Consider the following 9,206-nt stretch of genomic DNA (forward strand, 5'->3'; position numbering starts at 1 on the left):
GCTGGACATCATAAGGTGTACAAAGCCTGATTGGATACTGTGGGAAGCTGGAGAGGAAATTGCAGGAGCCATGGCTGAGATATATGACGCATCATGAAATTTTGTTGAGTTACCGGAAGGCCGGAGGGTCGAGAGTCAAGAGTCAAGAGTGGGGTACCGCAAGGCTCGGTGCTGGGACCGCAGCTATTTACAATATACATTAATGATTTAGATGAAGGATTAAAAGTAACATTGGCAAATTTGCAGATGACACAAAGCTGGGTGGCAGTGTGAACTGTGAGGAGGATGCTATAAGGATGCAGGTGTGACGTGGACAGGTTGGGTGAGTGGGCAGATGCAGTTTAATGTGGATAAATGTGAGGTTATCCACTTTGGTAGCAAAAACAGGAAGGCAGATTATTATCTAAATGGTGTCAAGTTGGGAAAAGGGGAAGTACAATGGTATCAGGGGGTCGTTGTTCATCAGTCAATGAAAGTAAGCATGCAGGTACAGCAGGCAGTGGCTATGAGGGGATCTTATTGAAACATATAAGATTATCAAAGGATTGGACATGCAAGAGGCAGGAAACATGTTGGGGGAGTCCAGAACCAGGGGCCACAGTTTAAGAATAAGGGGTAAGCCATTTAGAACGGTGATGTGGAAACACTTTTTCACACAGCGAGTTGTGAGTCTGTCGAATTCTCTGCATCAGAGGGCGGTGGAGGCCGATTCTCTGGACACTGTCAAGAGAGAGCTAGATAGGGCTCTTAAAGAAGGCGGAGTCAGGGGATATCTGGCAGAGACTGAGTGAGGCACGACACTTCCGGGTTTTATAGTCCCTCCCCCCTCCCCCCTGCTGCCAGCAGGGGCAGCAGAGAGAATGGGGGATTTTTTTAAAACATTAATATCTCTTTGATTTTTCATTGATGTGAAAAATCCTCCGATCCCGGAAGGCGGAGGGGGGCTCTGAGCGAGGTGGCCAAAAATGACGGCCATAGGTGGCGGCGTTCTCTCAGAAATCGCACCACAGTGGGCCAAAAGCGCTCAAGATCAGACTTTTAGCAATATAGATGGTCTTCAGCAAAGCCTTTGATAATGTTACAGATGGTGGGCTACTCTGGAAGATTAGATTGGGTGGGATCCAGGGAGAGATCCTGTGGGTGTGCCTCATTGCTGTTTGTGGTTTATGTCAATTATTTTGATGAGAATGTACAAGGCATGATTAGTAAGTTTGCAGGTGACACAAAAACTTTCCAATCGTGCCATGCACGTTTTCATCCAAATCATTGGATTTATTGATCCAAATCATTGGATTTATTGATCCAAATCAAACAGTATTGGGCCCAGCACTGAACCCAGAGGCACACCATTAGGCACAGGCCTCCAGTCCAAGAAGCTACCTTCCACCATCACCCTCTGCTTCCTTCCATGAAGCCAATTTTCTTTCCATTCAGCTATCTCTCCATGGATCCCATGCGATCTAACCTTCCAGAGCAGCCTACCATACAGAACTGTCGAATGCCTTGCTGAAATCCATTTAAACAACGCCTATAGCTTTACCCTCATCAACCTTTTTGGTCACATCATGAACCATTGGTTCATGAGACACAACCTCCCATGTACAAAACAATGCTGACTATCCCTAATCAGCCCATGTCCATTTAAATGGATGTATATGTTTGTGACTTTGTGTCTTTTATTTTGTAAACCAACATCTGCAATTCCTTGTGTCTAGAAGGTATATTTTATTGTGGATGGGGGAAAAAAACAGTGGTGCAGCAAGCAATTTGAATTGGTTGCAACTGCAAATTAATGCCTGGGATTTCATGCAGGCAGCACAGTGCATGCAAAGCATTTTCAATTTCATCACCAGTTGCCTGGAATCTGTCTCCCAATCCAGCTTCAGCTGACGCATGCTTTTGGTCTAGAGACATAGCACAGAAACAGGCCCTTCGGCCCGCCGAGTCCATCAATCACCCGTCCACACTAGTTCTATGTTATTAAACTTTCTCATCCAGTCCCTACACACTTGGAGAATTTACAGAGGCCAATTATCCTACAAACCCGCATGTGTTTGAGTGTGGGAGAATCAGGAGGAAACCCAAGCGATCACAGAGAGAATGTGCAAACTCCACACAGGCAGCACCCTTGGTCAGGATCAAAAGTTTAAAGAAGATGTGCGGTGCAAGTGCTTTTGCACAGAGAGTAGTGAGATGCTGGAACACGCTGCTGGGAGTGGTGGCGAAGGCAAATAGTGGCATTTCAGACACTTTTGGATCGGCACACAGATATGCAGTGAATGGAGGGATATGGATCACGAGCAGGCAGATAAGAGATGGTCTTGACATCATGTTTAGCACAGACATTGTAGGCCGAAGGGCCTCTTCCTGTGCTGTACTGTGGTATTCAGATTCAGATTCAATTTTAATTGTCATTGTCAGTGTACAGTACAAAGACAACGAAATGCATTGCAACGTATGCTCTATGATATAGGCCAGACTCCTAGGATCATACAAAACTGGGACTACATGCCCTGGAATCTAAAGGATCTGATTCAACACATTAAGACAACGACTGCCAACTTCTTTTACTTCAACATTGACTCTATTCAAACACAGCAAAATAATTGCAAGGCCAAGAAATGGAGCAACCAACACAAAAGCAACTCATTACAAGTGTGTGACACAGATCTAGTTACACTCCTTGAGTTGTACCTAAGCAGATGAACTTAAAACTATATTCCTTCTTCAGCCTGCACATTCCATGTCTCCTATCTTTATCTCCTAATCTTACATTTGTTGTCTTTTCATCTCTGGCTTTTGTCCAATCATCTACAAATCAAAAAGCCCCCTCACCTGTATCCACCTATCAGTTAAAAAGACACAAAGTGCTGGAGTAACGTAGCGGGTCAGGCACATCTCTGGGGAACACGGATAGGTGATGTTTCGGGACGGGACCCTTCTTCAGACTGTATCCACCTATCACTCGCCACTGAAGAAGTGTCCCAACCCGAAACACATATCATTGTTCTCCAGAGCTGCTGCCTGACCCACTGAGTTACTCTAACACTTTCTTTTTTTGTAAAACACCATCTGCAATTCCGTGCGTCTCTATCAGGGTGTGAATTTACAGAGGCCAATTATCCTTTGTACCCGCATTGTTTGAGTGTGGGAGAATCAGGAGGAAACCCAAGCGATCACAGAGAGAATGTGCAAACTCCACACAGGCAGCACCCTAGGTCAGGATCAAAAGTTTAAAGAAGATGTGCGGTGCAAGTGCTTTTGCACAGAGAGTAGTGAGATGCTGGAACACGCTGCTGGGAGTGGTGGTGAAGGCAGATAGTGGCATTTCAGAGGCTTTTGGATCGGCACACAGATATGCAGTGAATGGAGGGATATGGATCACGGGCAGGCAGATAAGAGATGGTCTTGACATCATATTTAGCACAGACATTGTAGGCCGAAGAGCCTCTTCCTGTGCTGTACTGTGGTATGCTCTATGGTATAGGCCAGACTCCTAGGATCATACAAAACTGGGACTACATGCCCTGGAATCTAAAAGATCTGATTCAACACATTAAGACAACGACTGCCAACTTCTTTTACTTCAACATTGACTCTATTCAAACACAGCAAAATAATTGCAAGGCCAAGAAATGGAGCAACCAACACAAAAGCAACTCATTACAAGTGTGTGACACAGATCTAGTTACACTCCTTGAGTTGTACCTAAGCAGATGAACTTAAAACTATATTCCTTCTTCAGCCTGCACATTCCATGTCTCCTATCTTTATCTCCTAATCTTACATTTGTTGTCTTTTCATCTCTGGCTTTTGTCCAATCATCTACAAATCAAAAAGCCCCCTCACCTGTATCCAGTTAAAAAGACACAAAGTGCTGGAGTAACGTAGCGGGTCAGTCACATCTCTGGGGAACACGGATAGGTGATGTTTCGGGACGGGACCCTTCTTCAGACTGTATCCACCTATCACTCGCCACTGAAGAAGTGTCCCAACCCGAAACACATATCATTGTTCTCCAGAGCTGCTGCCTGACCCACTGAGTTACTCTAACACTTTCTTTTTTTGTAAAACACCATCTGCAATTCCGTGCGTCTCTATCATGTGCCAGGCTTTGTACCGGCTTCTCCTCTCTTCCAGCTTTCACCCCCCTCCCCATGTATCTCCCCACCCCCCCCCTCAAGACCCTTCTTCAGACTTCAGACATTCGCACCAGTTCCCGCATGAAACCAATGTCGTTCTTTGTACCCCTCATCTAACTGCGTGGTGGGGATCTCGAGGTTAAAGCCACTTGCTGTGGTTGGTAGAGGACATGGACCATAAGACATAGGAGCAGAATTAGGCCATTTGGCCCATCAGGTCTGCTCCATCGAGGCCATGAGAGGGACTGGAGTGTCGAGCACCCAGGGCAGTGAGATGGTGTGCTCATGCAGGCATTCTTTCTGTCTGACTAATTGTACGAAGATTTAAAGATGTTTTTACAGAAGCTGGCAGATGTTGTGAATAGTTTACATTCTGGTGGAATTTTTATTGCCACAATACCTTTTACTGCCTTTTTCAAGAGTCAAGAGTTCTGGGAACAGAAAAACAAAATTCTTACTTGTTGCAGCGTTCGAGGCAGCTTTAGTTAACGTAACAACACAGATAAATCTACAGTCATCAATAATACTATTAAAGTTTAGTGTTTAGAGATACAGCTTAGAAACAGACCCTTTGACCCACCAAGTCCGCGCCAACCAGCGATCACGCAAACACTAATTCTATCTTACACACTAGGGACAATTTTGCAGAAGCTAATTAACCTACAAACCTGAACGTCTTTCGAAATTGAGAGGAAACGGAGCACTTGGAGAAAACCCACCCGGTCACAGGGAGAATGTACAAGAGTCAGGATCAAACCCGGGTCTCTAGCAATGTAAGGCAACAACTCTACCGCTGCGCCATTATTCTACCCTATTTGTTAACAGTTCCCGCATGAAACCAATGTCGTTCTTTGTACCCCTCATCTAACTGCGTGGTGGGGATCTCGAGGTTATGGCTGTGGAGGCCAGGTCAATTGATATATTTAAGGCTGAGATGAACAGATTCTTGGTTGATAAGGGTGTCAGGGGTTTTGGGGAGCAGGCAGGAGAATGCGGTTGAAAGGGAAAGAGATATCAGCCATGAGATTGAATGGCGGTGGCCTTGGTGGGCCAAATGGCCTCATTCTGTTCTTACAACTTATGAACCTATAATTAACGGTGGCATGATAATATATATATCATATCATATATTCGTATATGTGTGTGTGTATATGTGATTGTCTTTACATCTTCGCAAAAACACTACTCAGTAACGATTACAATTTTACATATTCTGATTGACATTTTTACCCTCGAGGCCAAGACCACCTTCACTGAACATTTTATGCTTTATTTCTTGACTTATTCTCGACTCATTACTGATTAAAAGTCTAAAAAAGTCAAAAGACTTTGTAATTAAAACGACCAGTGATCAGCCTCACTGAAGATTTCATCCTATATTTGACATGTTATTCACGATTAAAGCTTTAAAAATGCCAACTTTCACAAGATTTTTACATATTCTGATTCACATTTTCCCCCTGTAGGCAGAGATCACCTTTACTGAACATTGTATGCTTTATTTCTCGACATTACTGATTAAAGTTTAAAAAAATCAAAAGACTTTGAATTTAAAACAACCAGCTTCAACTGATGATGTCACAATGGCTCAGCTAGCAGAGAGAGGGCAAATTCCTATTGCAACATGCAGGGCAAGTGCAATTGGAATTTTATTTAAAGGTCCCTGCTGAGGGGAGTGCTGGTATCTTACGTTCGTGAACGGTTTGAGTTGGAGGACCACGCCTCCCGTGGGGGCTACGGGTAGGGAACGGGTGTGTTGGGGGAGCAGACCCAACGGGTCTGCACTTGGTCTAGTACTTATTAAAAGTCTGATCTTGTACGTGTTTATATGTGTGTATATGTGTATATATATATATGTGACTGTCTTTACATCTTCGCAAAAACACTACACGGTAACAATTACATTTTTACATATTCTGATTGGCATTTTTCCCCTCTAGGCAGCAACCACCTTCACTGAACATTATATGCTTTATTTCTCGACATTCTCGACTTATTACTGATTAAAAGTTTTTAAAAATTGAAAGACTTTGAATTTAAAATGATCAGCTTCAACTGATGACGTCACAACGGCTTGGCTAGTCGTAATCAGCTTCACTGAAGATTTCATGATTTGGTCTCCATTTATTGAGTCCTTACAAGCATATGGCGCAACATAACCGTAGAAATTAACTGTTTCAGGATCGGGTAAAGGGTGGTCAAGAATAATAAATAGCTATTTCTCCTTCAGATTGGGAGAGGGGAGAAGGAGAGGGGAGGATGAAGAGGAGGGGAAATGAGCCTGGGGGAACGGGTGAGTGGTGGAATATTACGTTGAATAACGGGTTGCGTTGGGGGACCAGGCCTCCCGTGTGAGGGACCCAACGGGTCCCACTTAGTCTAGTAAATTAATAATCAGTACTAGGAGGTAGCCGGACCACAATAGTGCAAAACAAGTGTGTAGTGCAACCAAAACAAAGTCCTGAGGTCAGTAGTGGTTTGTGTTGTGTAGTGTTCATGCGCTTGATGGTTGCTGGGAAGATGCTGTTTTTGAACCTAAAGTGCTGGAGTAATTCAGCAAGTCAGGCAGCATCTCTGGAAGACATGGATAGGCAATATTTCGAGCATGACCCACTGGGTTACTCCAGCACTTTGAGCTCTACACAAGATTCGAGCACCTGCAGTTCGTTGTGTTTGTTCTTGAACCTGGAGGACATGGTTCACATGCTCCTGTACTTCCTTGCCAATGGTAATAATGAGTTGAGAACCTGGCCAGGGTGGTGTTGTTCTATGATGGTATTAGCTGTCATTGTGAGGCAACGCCTCTGGTGGATCCCTTCAACAGTAGGGAGGTCAATACCCATGATGGATTGGCCAATATCTACCACATTCTGTGGTAGCTCCCTTCATTCCTAAGTGTCAGTATTATCGAACCAGGCTGTGCTGCAACCAGTCAGAATGCTCTCTTGTACACCTGTAGACCTGTACACCTCTACTGTACACCAGTAGACGTTCGATAGAATTTTTGGCAACATACCAAATCTCCTCAAGCTTCTAAGTAAGTAGAGGCATTGTTTAGTTTTCTGTCTGATCTTCAGAAATATGCATGCTCAGGAATTTGACTCACTCCACTGTCGACCTGTCGATGAAGACTGCTTTGCGGATCTCCACTCCCTGGCAGTCAACAAGGAGCTCTTTGGTCTGTCGACCGTTGAGAGCAAGATTGTTCTGGCGCCATTCAATCAGATTATGGATCTCCCTCCTGTTCTCTTTGTCAAGGGAGTCGGAGCTGTGTCCTGCTGCACAGTCATGAGTATAGAGTGAGTAGAACAGGGGCTGAACACGCAGCCTTGAGGTGCCCCTGTGCTCATGGTTATCGAGGTAGAGGTTTTGTTGCCAATTGGTACCAATTGTGGTCTGGTGATGAGGAAGTTGAGGATCCAGTTGCAGAGGGATGCGTAGAGACCCAATTCTGTGAGTTTAGTAATCAGTTTGGAGGAGATGATGGTGTTGAACGCCGAGCTGTAGTCTATGAACAATAACCTGATATGTGTTTTTATTGTCCAAGTGTCCAGTGCATAGTGGAGAGTCAGTGAGGTCGCATACTCCATTGACCTATTGTGGCGGTTGGCCAGTTGTAGTGGGTCCAGGTTCTTGTGACGGTAGCAGTTGATATGCACTGTAACCAACCTCTCATTGCACGACATCACCACCGACATTAGTGCCACCGGTCAGTATTCATTGAAGCACATCACCTTACTCTTCTTGGGCACTGGTATTATTGATGCCCTTTTAATGCAAGTGGGGACCTCTGACAATAGACAATAGGTGCAGGAGTAGGCCATTCGGCCCTTCGAGCCGGCACTGCCATTCACTGTGATCATGGCTGATCATCCACAATCAGTACCCCGTTCCTACCTTCTCCCCATATCCCGTGACTCTGCTATCTTTAAGAGTTCTATTTAACTCTCTCTTGAAAGCATCCAGAGAACCGGCTTCCACTGCCTCCTGAGACAGAGAATTCCACAGATTCACAACTCTCTGGGTGAGAACGTTTTTCCTCATCTCCGTTCTAAATGGCCTACATCTTATTCTTAAACTGTGGTCCTGGTTCTGGACTCCTCCAACATCGGGAACATGTTTGCCGCCTCTAGCGTGTCCAATCCTTTAATAATCATATATGTTTCAATAAGATATCCTTTCATCCTTCTAAATTCCAGTGTATACCATCCCAGTCGCTATCCCAGATTCTATCAACATATGATAATCCCACCATCCCAGGAATTAACCTTGTGAACCTACGCTGCACTCCCTCAATAGCAAGAATGTCCTTCCTCAAATTTGGAGACCAATACTGCGCACAATACTCCAGGTGTGGTCTCACTAGGACCCTGTACAACTGCAGAAGGACCTCTTTGCTCCTATACTCAGCTCCTCTTGTTATGAAGGCCAACATGCCATTAGCTTTCTTCACAACCTGCTGTACCTGCATACTTACCCCCAGATCCCATTGTACTTCCACTTTTCACAACTTGACACTATTTAGATAATAATCTGCCTTCCTGGTTTTTGCCACCAAAGTGGATAAGCTCACATTTATCCACATTAAACTGTATCTGCCATGCATCTGCCCACTCACCCAACCTGTCCACGTCACCCTGCATCCTCATACCATCCTCCTCACAGTTCACACTGCCACCCAGCTTTGTGTCATCTGCAAATTTGCCAATGTTACTTTTAATCCCTTCATCTAAATCATTAATGTATATTGGAAACAGCTACTCTCAGACCCGAGCATTGCGGTACCCCACTCGTCACTGCCTGACTTTCTGAAAGAGACACGTTAATCCCTACTTTGTTTCCTGTCTGCCAACCAATTTGTCAGTATCCTACCCCCAATACCATGTGCACTAATTTTGCCCAATAACCTCCTACTAGACTAAGTGGGACCCATTGGCCAGTGGGGGGGGGGGGCTTTCTGCAGTGCTAGCATGGGTGTTGTGGGTCAAGTCAAGTCAAGTCAAGCACAGTGAGTGCAGGGCTAACAATCCATTTCAAGTCAAGTCAATCCATTTCAAGTCAAGT

General features: G+C 44.7%; 1 long non-coding RNA gene across 1 annotated transcript in view; it reads left to right on the plus strand.

The window, feature by feature from the left end:
- LOC129697520 (uncharacterized) overlaps positions 1 to 8,309 on the plus strand; it is a 33,211-nt gene extending 24,902 nt beyond the window's left edge. Inside the window, exon 4 of the long non-coding RNA XR_008723538.1 lies at positions 6,083 to 8,309. This is a non-coding gene — a long non-coding RNA (uncharacterized LOC129697520). The remainder of the gene's footprint in view (positions 1 to 6,082) is intronic.
- Positions 8,310 to 9,206: the final 897 nt, after the last annotated feature.

This window comes from Leucoraja erinacea, chromosome 5, assembly GCF_028641065.1.
Source record: "Leucoraja erinacea ecotype New England chromosome 5, Leri_hhj_1, whole genome shotgun sequence".
Lineage (NCBI taxonomy): Eukaryota > Metazoa > Chordata > Chondrichthyes > Rajiformes > Rajidae > Leucoraja > Leucoraja erinaceus.